The sequence below is a fragment of the Coturnix japonica genome, chromosome 1 (assembly GCF_001577835.2).
Source record: "Coturnix japonica isolate 7356 chromosome 1, Coturnix japonica 2.1, whole genome shotgun sequence".
Lineage (NCBI taxonomy): Eukaryota > Metazoa > Chordata > Aves > Galliformes > Phasianidae > Coturnix > Coturnix japonica.
In genome coordinates, this window is record NC_029516.1 from 163,146,592 (window position 1) to 163,166,187 (window position 19,596).

At 37.8% G+C, this 19,596-nt stretch overlaps 1 long non-coding RNA gene across 1 annotated transcript; it reads left to right on the forward strand.

Moving 5' to 3' along the window:
• The first annotated feature begins 9,316 nt into the window (after positions 1-9,316).
• Positions 9,317-17,718, forward strand: LOC107308402. Its single transcript, XR_001552786.2, has 3 exons — positions 9,317-9,575; positions 9,669-9,737; positions 14,574-17,718. It is a non-coding gene; the product is annotated as an uncharacterized LOC107308402 (long non-coding RNA).
• The last annotated feature ends 1,878 nt before the right edge of the window (positions 17,719-19,596 follow it).

Sequence of the window (19,596 nt, forward strand, 5' to 3'; positions counted from 1 at the left end):
AAAGAGCTCATTTTGTGAAAATCCTGATTTCACATTCATTGCTTCTCCCAATGTCCGCTGAGAAATGTAAGGAACATTTCACTTCTGAGGCTCCCCAGTACATAAAAATTTGCCTTCTAAAATAACCATCTCATGCAGATTTCTCTTTCCAAAGGAACATTGTTAGCAGAAAGTCCTTTTATGTTTGGAATATGAGTTTTTCGCGTTGTTAAAGGAACTGTTGTGAATGGGCCGTAGGTTGCATCCAGGTAGGTCAGCATCTCTGCACAGTTCGGTCAGAGTTATTGTGCCAACTACAGGGTAAGGCTACAGGTCTTGAGAAATAACTTCAGGACTGTGAACAGAGACATCAATAGCAAATGCTGTTTAAAAATATGTTCTATTAGTTTTCTAATCTGTGTTCTCTGTTATGTAATATACACACTCCCTGTAAGAAAACCATGTTTTTTTATTACTTGTTATGAATTGAAACTTTGATTCAGAAGTCACAATGTAACATGTGAACATTTTTACATTCATGTAAAATCATCTCCTGTCTGCTTTCATCTGTTATAAATTCCTATTTGAATCAAGAAAGACTGAACCTATATGAAACTCTTCCACGGAACCCAAAGAATACAGACTAATTGGTAAGCTTGTATGCCCTCAGGATCTTGTTTAAGCATAGAAATAGCCATACCTTGTCTACTACACCAGGATGCAGTGAAACTTTGCTAAACATTAACTTAATGGTTCTGGTAACAGTAATTATTGTTTTACTTATTTCTCCAAGAGCACTAAGTGATGTCAGGCTTTTGATACTGGAGCAGTGTTGATGTCCTGTGAACACTTTCAAGAAATTAACTTTTCCATTTTTATAACAGTGGAAAATTCCTGCTCTACGAAAGAAACAAATCAGCCTTATTCTTCCCACCGTAAAGTCAAGATGTGCGCGAGGAGCTCAGACTGGCAAATTGTTTCGTTAACAATCATTCTAAAAAATATGTTACCACTAGGGGTCTCCTTGACTTCAGAGTTCAAACACGAGCGCAGAGAGCATCTCAAATTCGACTACCACGTAACTCGGCCCAAATTGAACTCTTTCAGCGCCTGGAGATGGCGTCAGTGAGCCCGAGTAACCTCATTTCTTAGCAAGCCAATAGTTTTTTTTTCCTTCTAATTCCAGAAAACACAGGAAACAATCATAGCAAACCTAGGCACAGCAAGACTGCAAGCCTACTTATTTGTGTTAATATTTCTTGGGATATTTATTTCAGCACAAAACCAAAATGAATAAAACCAGACCTTTAAGTAATATTTATCTCTTGGATAAGCACTGCTACAACAACACTTAAGTGAACTGCTGGAGTAAGTCTCATTTTGAAATGTGACCTAAACACATGCAATTAAAAAACATATCAAAGCTTCTGATTACAAGAGCTATTACTAGATTAGCCAGCAAAGGTGGTTAATTCCCTGAACAAGCAAACAGAGGAAATTGAGCTGTAAGTCCTATACTTCCCAAGAAATAGAAGTTCTTAATACAAATACTACTGCTTACTCTTAATCTTCTTAGCTGCGTACCTTGGGGCCTGGAACATCCAACCAGGAGCACAAGCTTTGTCCAGATCTGGATAATCACTTCTTTAGAAGCTTATTTTAATAGTGTTGAGAAGATGGCAGATATTTGGTCATTCCACAAACAATCAGCCTAGGATGAATATACATAGGAATTGCGATATCGAAAACTTAAGTTCAAAAGGTAAACATGTATGGCATTTTTCCAGAGATAAATATAAACCTGAAGCTCAGGCTTCCAAAAAATTACTTGTCAGAAAACTCTAGTTTGGGCCCAGTAATTAATAATCTTGTGTTGGCAGGAACAGTGATCAGATTACTTGTGACAAATAGACCTCCCTGTATTGTATTTTTGTGTTTTTCATTGTTTCTCTTGCACTGTTTTTGTTGGCATAGAGGAGCACTGACTCAAGTGCAGAATACCAGCTCAAAATTCCTGTACCTCCAGGTACTTTTTTTTGAACAGAATGGCTTGGCAAGAGCAAAGAGAAGTAAAACCAAAACTGCTCACCCACTGCTGGCAGGAGCAGCGCTGGGTTTGGTCTGCAGCCAGGGAGTTTCTGTCTGGCCCCATGTTTACTACTCATAGCCACTCAGCCTGGAGCTCCCCTGAACTGCAACCACTGCAGATCATGGTTTCTTTCTGCTGTTAGAGCCGGTGGCAATCTGGAGAACAGAACAAAGCAACAAACAGTTGACATTAGCTCTATACTGCTGAAGAGCTATGGTCAAATTTTTCTGTTACAATTCTGTGTTAAGTATTGAGGCCTAATCAATTATTTGGGTAAAAACAGTTCTCGCTTTCTATTTTTCAATTTGGCACATAGCCATGTAGTAACTTTTCAGTTTTAAAGGTAGTTGGTGTTTAGCAGTTAAACTAAACTCATTTCAGAACATTTATAGCAGTGCTCAGTAACTGGTTTGGCTGTCTGACTGGAATAACACTTCTGAGTTCTGAGGACTAACAACGTCACAGCTCTATGTTTAGAGATCAGCAGTTAGAATTCAAGATTTACTGCTCATCTGACTCCTCATTCCCTTTTATTCTGGGATATGACATCACTTTCCTTATTACCTGAATTGGATGTAGAAAATAAACTATTTATTTAACTCCTTCACTTCTTTTCAGTATATCCTGTCTCCTCATCCTTTGCCCATTTATCCTTTTGGGACCTGGAACTGTGAGTAATACCAGTGTGGGTTCTCCAAGTATGGCCACGAATGGCCAGATCAGATGTTGAATCTGTGAAGCTTGGAAAGAGGGAGCACGTCCTTCTGCATGACCACACAGTGATGATGACACTCATTCCAGGAAACACATTAATGTTTACCGTTCTTCAGAGGGTGATGTTGTGTCAAGCTCTACCCACTTGATCCAAAATAAGGTAACCCTACAGACACCATAAGGATAAGAGGCAAAGCTACTACATAAATCAGTGTGCCTTCTCAGTCCTTCCTCTGAGCAGAACATTTGTCAGTTTGATTATCCCATAATTATGAACTAGTGCCTATGAATTATGAGTACCAAATGATCTGAAATCCTACACTCAGTCAGCATTTTTCTTAGTGATATTTTTTTGACCCAGAACATGTAAGAAAATCAGAATATTAGTACTAGTAGTTAGAATCATATAAATATTTTCCCTTATTATAGTAAGTATAAGTCCTTATACTTACTCCCAGGAGGGGAATAAACTCTTCGAAAGGGCTGACAATAGCAGGACTAGGGGAAATGGTTTTAAGTTAAAAGAGGGAAGATTTAGGTTGGATGTTAGGGGGAAGTTCTTCACTAGGAGAGTGGTTAGGCCCTGGAACAGGCTGCCCAGGGAGGTTGTGGATGCCCCGTCCTTGGAGGTGTTCAAGACCAGGTTGGACAGGGCCCTGGGCAACCTGATCTAGTAAATGTGTATGTTTGGTGGCCCTGCCAGGCAGGGGGTTGGAACTACATGATCCTTGAGGTCCCTTCCAACACGGGTCATTCTGTGATTCTGTGTGATTCTGTGATTCCTTTTCTGTTTCATCCAGGCAAAGAGATTGATTCTGAAAGGAAGGTTCACTATTTCTTTCTCGTACACTAGTTATGATATAATATCTACAGAACTAAAAAAGAAAAAAGCATGAGCAACTTCCATAGCACAATGAGAGAAAGCTGAAATCATCATGTAATAGAGCTGACTTGCAAATGCTACTCCACATGCCAGAATACAGAAGCCCGCAGCTGCTTTTACAAACATGGATACAACATGTCTTCATTTCATCCGTTTGACTGGGACTTTCTGAGAGCAACCACCTAATGCAGTCATTAGTTTGTTCTGGCACAATAAGTAACCACATCTTACTGACTAAAGGGAGAGTTTTATGATCTTAAGGAACATGTGCAGCACTCTAGATGGTTAAAGAAGTGAGAAGTCCAAGGAATCAAAGTCTATCTGCACATTATTTCCAAATACTCCCTCAAAATCCCTTTTTGGAATATTCACGAATTGCAAAATAAGGGAAATTTTCATCATCTGCAGTGTACTGAAGGAGAGGGACTAGCAGCTGCTTACTAGTTAAACAGCAGTCCCCCTGGCTGGAAGGCACTCAGCACATCTCTGCTCTGTCAGTGACACTGGCTTTGGCTTCTCATTTGTGGTGGGAGTAGTGCCCAGAGAACACCCTCCTGTCTATGGCCACCCTTCAGAGTTCCAGTGCTGTCCTTAATCTGAGTGACCTACAGACCTCTTCTCAGTTCAGTGGCTCTGTACTTTATATCTAACTCATTTTTTCTCATCTGAATAAACGTACTTTTTGAGCCCAACTGAGCTGGTGTTTGACACATTCAGTCACCTTTAAAGTTAAGACTTATTTGATGATTGCTTTTTCTCATTAGATATGTGCTGTCAGTTGTTGGCCAGTGATCATACAGTACCTTGCCTACGTTTACATCTATATTAATGAAAATTGTATCAAACGTATTTTAGGTTCTATCATATAAAAACAGAAATGCAGTGTTTTCCAAGAGCAGAAGTAACAACACTAGTGCTCCTATGGCCTGCTCATCTTTGCTTATTAGGTGTTACCAGATTTAAAAGCTTTGATAGATGAAGCTATTCAGAACATGTACAATCACTGGAAAGCCAAAATGTGCTTATTGCTCTGTGCGCCCTTCAAAAATTAAAAGCAATTACATGGTTTAATATTTCTTGTCCGATGTCCACATGGTACTGCTGATACTTTGCATTCCTACTTCATCACTCTTCAGCACACAAGAGCCCTTTAAAATTTAGCAGGGATAAAACCATGAGAGTTGTGTGGAATTAATGCATTTGAGATGCAGACAAATATGTATTTACTTAAATCCACAAGAAAAGCAAAGAGGGACACTTTCTACCTCATTTGAAAACACACTAGTGATTTATATTAAATAACTGAATTCCTTTTACAGAGCTCTAATGCTTCTACTGAGTGCTAAATAGCAGATGCAAAATATTAAAAGGACAAAATCCACACACACGGAACTTCTTGGAACGTAGGCGTCTGGCTTTTCCTTCCCACAAAGCTTCTTTATTGGTTTTGATTACTGTCAGCACTGTCAGTTCTGTTCTTTCTAATCTCTGGTGCTCAAACTGGAAAAGCTTGTTGGGAGGCAGCAGAGGAAAGCACACAGTTCAGGCAAAGCTTAACGTATAACAAAAGAAGGCCAAGAAATTCAGTCTTCTGTGGCACTCTGCATCCCTTCCTGGTACAGCAAAACCACTGCTGGTGTCATATTCCATTGGCTGACACGTCCCACGCCAGCTCAGACCGCCAGCCATCTCCCACTGAAGTAACCTGGAGCCTCAAGCTTCTTTTCTTCTTTACACTAACAAGAAAGAGACTTGCTGTCTGTTCCCTGCAAATCTGTGATGTAAACAGCAATTTTGTGGTTATCATACTTAGCAAAACACAGTGCTTCCAGGAACAAAATCCTCTTTGCTTGGAAAATGGGAAACAGCGGTGGCAGCAGCTCAGACTTCCATACTGTATAGATTTTAGACCAGGGAAGAAATACTGTCCCTCAAAAATCTGCTGATGCATTATGCAATTCCTAAGAAGACAAACAAGATTTATGGGGCCTAATGTAAGAGAAAAATATTTATGCAGCTTAAGTGCCAGGACTCTGCTCTGTCCCCCTCTCTGCCAACTCAGCATAAAAATGAGTTTTTAGCTACTCTGTACAGACCAGGAACTGATCTTGCAGTGAGCTGTAGTACTGACTGAAGAGCATGGAACAACATTTTGAAAGTTCAGTTAGAAGTGAGTCAACGAAGGGGCATGGGATAGGATTCTCAAATGTTTTATTCCTTGGGGAGTTATGGCCTGGGCTCAGGACAGGCAGATGACTTAGAACATGATGTGAAACTCCTGTGAGACAGCAGATTAGGAAAGATGTCACTGGTATCAGGCCAAAGCACTCTGAAACTGCATTTCTTCTCATTACTGCCACTGCATTTCCTTCCATCCCATGCTCTTTTCTACAAGCCAGTCTTCTCAAAGCTGCAGTCATTACAGTTTTCTCTACCCCTCCCATTCTTTTCAGAAGAAACTACGAAAGATAGAAAGAACATAACACTATTTGATAGAATAGAGCAAATTTTCAGCTATAAAGCAGTGTTTTTCAACTTAGTCCCCACCATTAACTATGTGTTTTAGCCTGGATGCTGTGCTCATAAAAATCTGCACACGTGGAGGTTAGGGTTAGGGTTAAGGTTAGGGTTAAGGTTAGGGTTAGGGTTAGGGTTAGGGTTAGGGTTAGGGTTAGGGTTAGGGTTAGGGTTAGGGTTAAGGTTTTTCACAGCTTTTAGGATGGCATTATTGCTGGGGAAATGTTGCCCATACTGTCCAACTTTCAATGTGCCATCATCCCTTGTTTGGTCTCCATTAATGTTCACCAAGTGTTAGTGAATGTCAAAGGGTGCAACTTCTTCCAGGTGGAGGAATGAACACCTTTCCTTCCTGAACACTTCCACATCTATAGAATCATAGAATCACAGAAACATAATCATAGATAGTGTTGGGTTGCAAGGTACCTCAAAGATCATCAAGTTCCATCCCCCTGCCATGGACATTATTGCCAAACACTACATCAAGTACTAGATCAGGTGTCAGTGTCAGTCACCATCTTGTCAGACTACCCCTCTACAGCCCTCTATCACATGGCAAGAAAATGTAATGGGATATTGGTAGGAAGGTTTCGCCTCTATTGTCATGCCACCAATATCATGACATTGTAGGCCAACATAATAAAATCGGAGGCTTTACTTTTGGAGCAGCCCTCTGAAGTCTGCTTCTATAAGACAGTGAAAATACATCCTCCTCCACTAACACAGCCTAGAATGGCATGTCTGCTGCTCTGCTACTGAGCAGCACACAACACTGGTGCGCCCACAGTCAGCTTCACCATCCCTCATCTGCATCTGTACTTTCAGCAGAAAGCAACCTATATTCAACATCAGAAGATATTTAAAAATATATAAAGAGAGAGAAAATAAAAAAGAACATACTAAGACTGCATGGGAAATTGACTTCCTTCCTTTACTATCTTTTCCCTGTTTCTTTACAAGAAAAATTAATGCTCATGCTTTCATATTATTTTGCATGGCTTTCACTACACTTGGGTAGTGGGGCTCATGCTTTGCCATGCTATAGGCTCAGATCTTCAGACAGTGTTCTCACTGCAGCTGATAAAGTTTTGTTTCAAAATGCACCTCTCCATAAAGGGCTGCAGCTTAGGAACTTCAGATATGGGGCTTTTCTACAGACCCAATACTGAGCTGTGTCCCAGCTCCAAACTTCTCCCTCAGTCACAGTTTGTCCAGGACATGAGCTGTCTCACTCCTTACAAGAAGTAAATTGTCAAGGCCCCCATAAAGAAATCCTGATGGATCCTGTTGCGGGGAGTTGGGTTGTTCAGGAAGACTTTTGGTGTTTGGTGGACAGTTCTACTGGGAGAAGTGTTCGATTATACCTATCAAAGTGCATTTGAGCTTGGAGATGAATATATTAAGAGAAAGCTGACTTATCTACTTTGTGTTTGAGATGGAAATCAGATGGTCTGGAGAAGAAAGGGGCTGGAGAGAGGGCTCACCTCAGACTGGTCTTCAGACAAAATAGCACCAGACAGGAAAGAAAAGGGAAAACAAAGAAAAAAGCAGTAAGACATGATTCTTGGAAATAAATCAGGTAGGGAGGTGCATTTCTGTGCCCTGGTGTTGTAAGTAGGTCACAGACTTCCTTCCACACAGGCCAGCTGGGAAGCAGTTCACATAGCTGTGGTTTGGTTTGGGTTTGGCTGCAGCACCTTCTGGAAGCTTCTCTGAGTTCCTTTGGGGCCTGCCAGGAGCTGAGCCATCCCAACCCTCCTCTCCAGGCAGCCCATAGAGCTGACAAGACCGAAAAGAGAGTTTGATCCAGATGAAAGCCTTCTGGATGCACAGGCCTGAGTTTCCCTGCAACTGGACATAACTTTATCCTTGTTTTCTGCTAAGGCCACATAGCTGCTGAATTGTCTCCTTCCAGTCAGAACAAGACTATTAATATTATTAATATTATTATTAAGGTTTAAAAATGTATATATGTGTCTAAACTTTGCATCCTTCCTTCCTACGCCTTACCAAGAAACTTTAGAAATGAAGTTTGCTCATTTCTTCCTTGCCCTAAATGAAGCCTGAATTAATGGGAAAGCCAGAAATCTGCTTTCCATTCTCACCACACTCCACATCCGTAAACAGTAAAACCATCAGCAGAGATGAGAAAACCCTCAGTGGTCCCACTTGGCAACCCATGGGAGTGAATGTGCCCTAACAATCTTATAATCCCTTTCTTCAGGGTTAACAGTCAGTCATTCTCTTTGTTCTAGAAAAACAAGTCTCCAGTCTGCAATAGGAAAGATTCTGATATAATTCCAAAGTAGTACTTACACATAAATTCATGCAAACAAGTTTGTATGTGATCTGTTATTCTTGTATCTTTTCCATCCAGCAAATGTAGTTCTCAATCCCATTTCAAATAATTGAAGTGGAAAATTAATGATTGATAAACTGTGTTAGAAAAGAAAGATTATGTTTATCTAGTAACTACATATATTTCTTATAGTTGTGAACTGTGATATGACACAAATTTAGGATTATTCCTATATAAAGCATCTATTTATATAAATATTTTTGAAGTTCAAGAGGCAGAATACTGACTAAAGAAAAAGTATTTAATAGCCAATAAAAGCCCTCCTGTGCAGCTGTGAACTCTCGCTCTCTATATAACTTCTAAAACTGACTAATCTTCCTCCTGTTTCAGGTTTTCATCCTTTTCCACTTTTGAATTTTCATGGTACCCTTTGAAATCATCCAGATCTTACCCTGTAATGCCGATGTATGGGAGAATTAATGTTAACATTAGATCTGTTTACTTCTTTATGGCCTTCTGTTCATGACTGATTAAGAACAGCAAAAATATCAGCAATATTATATTCACGTGTTAGTTTTCTCTTAAAAGAAATATTGCCTCTTTTATCCAGAACGTTTCAATGTTATCTGTCACCACCATTATTTATACTATGATGGCTCAAAATAAAACTATAACATGGTTTTTATATCATCAAGTAATCAGAGAAAAAAGAAAACTTTGTAATCTTTGCTATTTCTAGTATCAATCATTCTAAGGTATTGCAATAGTTATTAGTATTTAATGTAGTTTTTCAACTCCATCAAATTTTGGATTTTGTATTTGGAACAGATTTTTGAGACACCATATCTGTGAGCTGGTGACTGGCCATGAGGTTCATTCTGGAACCTTTGTAACTTCAGAGAAGAAGTTCTGACTTATCAGACATGTACGTTTCTGTTAGCTAAAGTCACTGTGGGATGATTAACCTGCACTCGTGGCCCAGTTCCCACAGGCAGAGCACAGCATACAGCCCTGAGTCAGTAGTTTTATATTACCTCTGGCCACATGTTCTCATCCCTGCAGGCAGTATTTACACTGCTCAAATGCCTATATAGGTAAATAGTTTTCCATGAGCATCTAATCTTGGATACTTGGATTTGAACTATGAGCTCTGCACTGACTTGAATCCTCTGTGCTTGTTTTCCAAGCTTACTGACAAACTGAAGACCTGAAGAGAGCACTGACTGGACTTATGACTGTTCCCAGTGCGTGCTGAGGTAAGTAGCTAACTTGACAATATAGGAACTGCTGTGTAGAGTTTAGTAGCTGCTCTGCTGCTTAAAAATTGGCTGCTATTCTTCCTTTCTTCATCATTAATTTGCGACAGCTGGTGACGTGTATGAGATAAAGAGTTTTCATATTCATCTATCAAAAATGTTCATGCTTTCCAACAGACAGTAAAAATGTTTGTCCTTGGAATGCAAAACCTCATTCCAGTGGAGGACAAAACAAAGTAAATTCAAGGAATCTCATAAAGCAGGGTCCAACGTTTCATGAATTGGTTTTGTTTATTCTATTTATTTATGTGTGTTTTGAGTCCAGTACCAGGATATGAATCATGTGTTGTGCTTACCAGACTTTTTATTTCATTTTGTGACATGATACAGACCAGCTCCAGAACATCTGGGATTATAGATATATCACCTTTCCAAATTTGGGGCTGTAGTCTCCTATCATTTTTCTTCTTCTTTAATTGTAATGGTTTCCCACTCTTAAACTTCATTTGTTACGGTTGATGGAGGCTGCAAATAGAAAATATAATTACATTGTATTTTGTCCAGATAGTTTTATTTATGTCTGTTATGAAGCTATTTTATGCCAAGAATAAATTAGGAAGCTATTCTAATAGTCTAACTAAGCAGACTTTCTTGAGACATATATTTCTGAATGAAAGTCTTGCTTTTAACATGCTCCTCTGCATGAATTATAATTAGAACATACATGATTCCATATAGCTAGAACCAGTCCTTCTAGAGAAATGCAGAGGGGAAACTATAAACACACGAGGAAAAGATTTCATGCAACAAATCAACTTTCCTTCTTCATGTTCCATTTGTGGGAAAGAGAAATATAACTAACTAACTAAATACATCCACTAGCAAGACTGCTGCTCTATCGATTCTGCTAGAGCAGCAATGTGGCTGTGCTTGGGAGTGCTCTGTGACACCTTCTAGCACTGTTCCAGTAAGGGGAATAAGAATTAATTCCACCAGATCTTTCTCTCTTAGCCTCAAGAGAATCATTCTCCCATATGAATTACTCAAATCCCATTTATGAGTGGAGCATGTTGTTATCCTGTCATTATTTTACAGTATTTCATCTTCTCTTTGCTCTTTGTTCTTAATGCCCAGATCATAGGATATTGCCTAGTTTGAAAACATACTCTCTCCTGTTCCATATCTGCACATTTCTTACCTCAGGCCTTTCTAGCATCTCATCATATGTAAAATGTGTTAAACTTGAAAATTTTTGTTCTATGTTAGAGAGCTTTTTATGTTTACAGACGTTATGTGGAAGGCAGATGAATGTATAATAGAAATGTCCTTGTCCCCTCAACTGACTGTTTAGTCAGACCTTACGGTCTAAAGACTTTTTTTCTATTAAAAAAATGTGCATTCTGAATAATTCTATTTAATAGATGGCTTAGTCTCTTTTTTTAATGGTCACTTTTTCAAAGGCTGACCTTAACTGTGTTTCATTATCTCTTTCAGTTCTTTTCCTAGGTTGGAAAGGCAGTTCTTTCCTATCCTGTTTCTGCACTAGCTTATCTCTCTGCACTTTACCAAAACTTTCCTGACAGTTTTTATAAGAAGTCTAAAAATAATTTGAATAAAAAGCATTGGAACCTAGGGTGAAAGTACTCATTTCATATTGATCTACTTTTGTACCCAGAATGCTCTCATTATTGAGATTTATACAAGCAGTTTATATCTGCTCGTGTTATGCAAATAGCTGTTCTCACAAGATAGAAAAGCTGTTCTCATGATTCACAGTGCCACAGCAAAGGGAATTATGAAGATAAATGAAACTTTCATTCATGTATATGAAGATTATTGTAATCAAGAGCATTAACTTAGAGAAGGCATGAAAGTTCTCAGTATTTTAGCATTTGGTGACTAGATTACTGACAGCATAATAAACTGATTTGAGGTAGGGACTGATTTGATTTAGAAGTTGATTGAAGAATACAAATACAAATGATAAAATCAAGGAGTGCTTTTACAGAAAAAAATACATCATTCATACTAGAAATCCTGAGGCTCGGGTGTATCATAGGAAGGGTAAAGACCGTGTCTGCACTGATCATAGAAGTGAGACATTAAGGAGGACAATCCAACAAATTTCTTTATTTTGCAATCCCTTCTCTGCAACTGTTAACATCTGTTGTGTTAATGACTCTTATAAAGAAAGCAAGACTGATCTCCCTCTCTGATACTGCTGTTGAAAACTTAACAAAACCAGGTTGAGTTAGAATAAATAAGTCAATGTTTTCTTTTTTGTTTGTGTAGGTGGATCTGTTCTGCCAGCTCAAATTTGGATGTAACCTAGATCTGTAGAGGTTCAATATTTTAACACTGAAGACTGTCCCTTGTTAATCAAGAATATAGACATTCAACAGCCTGTTCTACAAAGCTGACTGACAAGTAAAGTTGCCCCATGTGAGGACTTTGTTTTATTTGGTCTGGTTTGGTGTGCTTTCAGTCTGAGTCAGACAGTACTCAAACATTTTTAACAAATATCTTCTGATACGTAGCACCTACTTGAGACTACTAGCATCTCTGTGGCTTCATTACTATCAGCAAAGAATGCTAATTCTGTGGTGTTACCTACAAATTAGATGATCTGGATTAATGTAATCTGATGAATCACCAGATTACAGTAATAACCTGTTATAGAAACAGAAAATGTTATTTGTAAACAGAATTCTTCAAGTGAAAAAAGGGGGGGTTGTGGCTAACTGAGCTGGATTTTCCCCGACACACAATGTCTGCACAGCTTGGTCCAATGAGAGAAAGAGAAATATCCAACGTTCTTATCAAGATAGCTCTGACAGTGTATCTAATCATACTGATAAACTCAGCATAGAACTGTATTTGAGAACACATTTTTTATTTAATCAGAAAAATCTTTGTAGCTAGTCTTGGCACTCTGTAGCAATTCTGGTAAACAGGGAGTGAGGTGGTTGCATTTTTAACATGTTTGAATACATCCAATATACATTGTTTGAAAATACTAACATAAAGAAATGAACAATCTCCTCCAGACTTTTTTTTTTTTTTAATCCATTTAATGACTCTTTTCAAAGAAATTTAGTTGTTCAGAGAAGTGTCTACCTGCATACAGACCCTTGATAAAGAAGATTCAACATAATGTAGCATCATGTCAAATAGATCACTTGGCTAAGGGATTTACAGTGAGAAATTACCAACAGTGTTTCATCTGTGCAAAGTTTAGCTTTGTATGCTTCAAACAGAAGGACTGTGAACTTAAAATAACTTGATTTGAACCTCCTTTGGCATACACCTCATTTGAGAATTCTGCAGGTTGCTGGTGTGCTTCAAATTATTGTTTATTAGAAGTGGAAAATCCACCCATGACTCATTGAAAAGACTTCTGCTTTCGAATCTCTGAGAAACACCTTGCTCTTAGGTAAACAAGACATGGGAGTTCCCTGTCTCAATTGCCTCCCAGCTTTTTAATAACCTAAAAACACTGTCTGAGTTTCAGACCCAGGCTTGAGTCATAGACTTTAGTCAATAGCCATCAACTGGTTTCAATTCACTAAGAATGTAGTGGGTGAGATAATAATTATTGCTGCACAATTCCAACAAAACTACTCATTTTATTTTCACAGATATCTCTTATAAACCTTGTGCTCACTCATTCACACTTTTAATCAATAGTGTCTGGCACAGAATTTAAAAGGCAGAAAGCTACTATTGTTGTATGTCTTTTGGGTGGTCAACTTGATATTTGATTGGCGCAGAGATACCAACTGTGATTACATAGAGATTGGATTGGGAGACAATTCACAGTGGTTACTATTTTGTCAGATATGTTGTCTGAAGAATTAATTTAAAAACTTCAGTTGAGCATCATACTTCAGAAATATTGAAAGATAATTTGGTCTTTCTTGTGGCTATTTTAATGAGCTTGCTGACATTACTGACCTTTAGTATTGACTGGATTTTACTAATAACTTTATATTCCTTTATACTGATACCATAGATTTTTCATTGCAGGGGACTTGAGCACTAAATTATTATGCTTAACAAACTACTGGAAATGAATGTACTGAAACTGAAAAATGACTTCTAAATTTGGGACCAATGTCTGAGAATGTTACTACAAACCCTGCAAGCAAAACTGCTTAGTTAGATACTATAAATATATAAGTAGTAATTCACTTTGCTTTCGAAGCACTTTGAACCTAGAAGACTAATTTTCTTCTTGACTTATTAATGTGAAATCTGAGAAAACTCAGTGCTAAACTAATGTTTAGACAAATATTTTGTTCAATGAAAAATACAGTTTCAGTTCATCTAAAAATATTCACAGATCTGAAGTGAGCAGAGGAAATATAATTCTAACTAAAGAAGAGCACTGCACTGCATTGTCAGAACCTCAGAGCATAAAATAATAAATTCCTTCTGAAAGATTGTCCAAGGATCTACTGGGCTGATAATAATCGTCTTGCCAATTATCGCATAAGCATAAGTTAATTTAGGTTGGAAGGGACTTGGCCTTCCAGAGATCATATAGGTACCTCCTTATTCAGAATAAATTTAATTAGCCTGTGTCCTAGGGATTTCACCAGTCAAATCTTGAGCATCTTCTTGGATGGAAATCCAAAACCTCTCTTGACATCCTGTTCAAATATTTTACCTCTGAGGTAAAGAAGATTTTCTAATGTCTAACTGGATTTCCCAGTGTTCTACTTTGTGTTCATTGCCTCTCTGTAGGTTACAAAGAAGAATCCGTCTCCATATCCTGTGTTTTCTTTTTAGTTAGATGATAGCAATAAGATCTCCCCTTCAACTTCTTTTCTCCAGGAAGAAGAATCATAGAACCATATTATAGTTCGAGTTGGAAGGGAAGTTGAAGATCGTTCTCCAACCTACCTGAGCCCACAACTGGACACACCATTCCACATATGCTCTCACAAGTGCCAAACAGAAGAGGGGAGGAATCACTTCCCTGGACCTGATGCTATGCTTACTTACACAAACCATAGGTTTTAAAATGGATTTGTTTAGACCTTGGCTCTCTTTTAAAAGTACCTGAATATGTTGTGGTTTTGTTGTTTGTTGTTGTTTTGTTTGTTTGTTTGTTTTTGTTTTGTTTTGTTTTGTTTCTTTGGCAAGAAAGGCAAACACAGAAATATTTAGGTCAATTTTTTTTTTTTTCCATATTTTTCTTGTTCTGACTAAACAGAAGTATCAGTTATTCACACAGCTTTATAAAAAAAATCCACATATCTATCTGGTGGACAGCACATTGTATATACTATAATTTAACTTGTATCTTATTTAGCCACATGGTTGTGGTTTTTTTGTCATGTCAGCTTTGAATGGGAAATTGATCTCCCTGTTATTATTCTTTTCCTGTAAGTGAAAAAGAAACAGTGCAACTAAAATTGCACAATAAGGTAAAACAATCCTTGTATTTTGATAATGTTAGTATGCATTTCTAGAGTTTTTTTTTTTCACTACCATTAAGACAGTGGTAGCAAAAATCTACAAACACTTCAGATTTATTTTTGTAATTACACATTCTTTTGCCTTTTGGATTTCAAGGTAAACAGAATATTTTATAAGAGCAAGAGTGAATATACAAGGATAGATCTTAAATCACTGGCTCAGCATACTCTGGCAGCTGAAAGAAGTCAACAGAGTGCTAGGCATTATCAGCAGATGATGGCTGAGAACACAATGGAAGACATAATTTTGGCACTATACTCCACATTTCAGAAAGAATGCAATGTCACTGAGGAAAGTAAGAAGAAGGGCAGTCAAAATGATTAAATAAATGGCCAGCTATCAAATGAGAGATTTGGAGAACAGTAGATCAAGAATGAGATACAATTAAAATTTGCAATATCTTCAAGGTGAATCATGCATAACTGTTATGTACCAAACTGTACAGTATTAGAACTAAAGGGCATTCGGTCAGGATTGTAGGAGTCTGATCTAAAACATGGAAATGAAAACATCTCTGACAGAGTGATTAGTGAACATCTGGAACTTGCTCTATTGCAGAAGATCATTAAAGCAGATACCATCAGTCAAAACTTCATCAGACTCATGTTCTCCCTAGATGTTATCTCCTATTACCATTTCCAAAAGACATAATACTGAGCTGGATTGTTCCTTTATGCATTTATATATTAAATGGAGAAAATGAAGCAATTCACCAAAACCAAATGAAAGCATGCTTAATAATACATTCAGAGTTTTTGCTCTGGGAGTTAGGTAATCCAGAAGACAGTTAAAAACTAGACTAATTCCTTCTCATAGAAACAAAGGCAAAAGGAATTGATTCATCCCTTCTGTTTATACCTTTACAAACCTGTTTTTTCCCTGTGATAAGGTGACCCACAGAGAGGATAATGGAAAGGCCGTCCATGTCATTAACTTTTACTTTCGTTCTATTGAATAGTGAGAGCAGCTTTTCTATACTGTGAGAACAGCCTTCTGCATCGTGTGAATAGATATAAACTAAATGACAGAGGCTTGTGTGAATGTAAGCTCAAGAACAGAATGCAGAAGAGGCCGCGAAGCTTGTGGTCAGGAGAAGATAAGGAAGCAGGATCGATGTCCTGCTGTTGAATATAGGATGGCAAAACAAGAGCCTCAGCTCAATGTAACAACCAGTCTGGGCTACCCCATTTAAAAGGTTGGAAATTTACAGCAAGAACGACTTCATTCTTAATCCAACAACCACCAGGTATGTTCTTTCTGCCCATGTCCTTAGAATGTAATGAATATGTACACACTTTGTCTTTAAATATGTAGTCAGTGCTTCTCTCAGTGTGCATGTTGGTGGGAAACATCCGCCATGCACCCAGCACTGTAATAAAGGGAATACTTGCTTGACAAAACTCACTGGCGTGTCAAGTTACTCTGTCAGTTTTCTCAGCATCTCTACTTCCCACAGCTTCCTCTTGGATAAACTGGCTGTTTATAGCTTGAACTAATGTACTATTTGTTAGGCAAAAAGCCGTCTGAATGGCCTGGCCTAGGGAGTCATGAGTAGATTTAAATGTGGTTCACCAGGTCTTCATATTGGGTCCAGGCTTGTTTAACATTTTTGTTGGTGATCTTGGTGAGTGGATTGAGTACACACTAGGTAAGTTTGCAGATGAGCAAAATGAGAAAGAATTTTTAATCAAAATCACAACCCTGGTCAACCTTCTCCTGTTAACTGATGCATTTCTAATGCATGCTGCCTGCAGAGGAAAAAAAGAAGAATTAAGAGAAAAATGTCACTTCTCAATATTTACTGGTACAGTAAATGTTGAATACCAGGGCTAGGAAAAACATGATTTCCAGCAGATATAAGAGCAGAGATAAATATATTGAGAAATTAATCTCTAAAGATTTGTAAAAAATACTACAGTAATTCCTCCGTTTCATTCTCATTTCTTCCCACAGCTACCATGTTAACAGGGCTTGGTGCTTAAAGTCAGACTGAGTACTTTTACCAGGGATCCTGTGGGAGTAATCTTTGTAATTTTTTACCTGTCCTATGTATTTGCAATTGAATGCTGGTCCTCATGTACTTGTATTACTGTGTCTGTAGGTCTTGTGGGAAAGAGGAATAGAAGCTGTTATGCTTTTGTGGAAGTGGGTACAAGAGGGCATCTATACAGCAGAAGCAGGCATGAAAGCATCAGAATGACAAAGAATGTCAGAAGAACTGATATCCGTAGTAACTGCTGAAAATGCTGTTAAGCATTCAAATAGAGCACAATAGCTGTAAGATATATTATGGTACTGAATAGTATATATACTGTATGTTTGAATGGTTAAAATTACCCAGAGATGTTAAGTCTGAACCCCCTTAAATTTTTTTTTGCCTTTGCCAAATGTATTGTCTGGTTAATATTTGTGTATCAGTTTCTGGTTAGAACTGAAAATCAACTAATACTGCGAAAATAGTCATCAATAAATTTGAACATGATTGAGAAAATCCAAAGTAAATGCATGACAATGCACTAAAGACAGATTTGAAATGAGATCAGACTCAGCTGTTTAGGGCTTCACCCTTTTGAGACTGAAAACCCCTAAGGAAAGAGACTGCACAACCTAGGAAGCCTGTGGTACTGCCTCTCTATCTTCATGGGAAAAACATGTTTTTCCTTATATTCAGTCTGATCCTCTCTTGTTCCAGTTAATACCCATTGTCTTTTCCTTCCTGACCTCCACTGCAGTGAGAAGCATAGCTCCAGCTCCTCAATGACCTCTCCATAGGCATTGGTAGCTGACGGTAGTTCCTCCCAGAGCTATCTCTGCTCCAGATCCCCAAGCTTCTCCTTAGAGGGCAAGTGTTCCAGCTCTCATGGCTTCAATGCATATAGAGGACTAACTTTTTGCAAGACATTTTTACTCTGTATTTCTTTGAAACAGAAAAATGAGATGTTTGTTTCTGTGCCACTCACTTCTACATTGGAAAAGATGCACGTTGCTAGGCTTCACTAAGATGATGTTCTTGAAATCCACTTCTAGTAATTTTACTGGTAATTCAAAACTTAATGCCAATCTTATCACTTGGTAGTAGCACTCCCTACAAAACTGTATGGATCACACATCTAGATTTTCCCACTTCTCAAGACTTGTTGCAATAGAGTCGAGAAAATGCTTTTTAACGAGCCCAGCTGCACAAATAACATGAGTGTGGTAGGCAAAGGCTCTGAAATCATACTTCCTTTCCTAAGTGTTTTTGAAACATATGGTTTCACTCTTACAACTGCTTACAGATAAAAAATAATAATAAAAAAAATTCAAATCACTACCTCTGACATTTCTTCATAGAGTACCAAGGATGACAAAGGTGTCCACAGTGTTAGATGCTATAGGCAGTACTAGTTTGAAATATCCACAATCATTAGTGTTTGCACGTATTCTGATTTGTTATTACTTGCAAGGTGTAGAAAGTACAGTGCTCTTCTTAATTGGAAATCAATAGAAAATTAAAACAGAAATCACAAGGAGTCCTCATTGCTAATAGTAACACACCAGAGTAAAGAGCATATAAAGGCAGAAGAATATGTATGCTTCTGTTAAGCTCCCATCTCCAACTTTTACAGATAAGTATGCTGAATAAAAACGTTTCAGAAGCTGTTAACATTACTTTTAATTTCATATCCTTTAAAGAATCAGTCCCTCCTGAAGGCATAGAAGTCGTCTGGAAGTTCAAACTCTGTACAGACATCAAACATGCAAAATTTCTGTTTAATCCTGAAGTGTCTAAGCTTCTGGAAGGAAATGTTGAGTCACTACATAAACAAAGGAAGTCATTTGTTTCTTCCTTATGTTAATTTTTACACCTACAGTGAAGCATGTATTTTTATGGGCAACAGGTATCTGTGTGTCATGGTTTTATGACACTGTGTATGGATTTGTTAAGATTGAAGAGTAATACTGCATATTAGACCACACATAAAACAGCTTGCAGTCAGGGAAAATATTTTGCCATGATGGAAGAGCTAAAATTAAAATGTTTCAAATATATATTATTTATATTTCTTGGTTGACACAAGGAAAAAAATATCTCAGTACATACAAAGATCCAATCATGTATGTCAGGGAGCCATGGTGGTAAGGTAATCTTTAAATAGATTTTGTAAGCATTTGCAAACGTAAACATCAGGATTTAAAAAATAGAAATATAAGGTTGTTGATGTCTCAAAAAAAAAAATTGATTTTTTGCTTTTTAAATGGCTTTTTGTTTTCCACTGTTTTTCTACTACTAACAAATTTCATCACATTAAGAGCAAAATTATGTTGGCTAGACAAAAAGTATGCCTCACAGTTTGTTAGCAATAGGGATAACGGGATATTTAGTACTTGCATA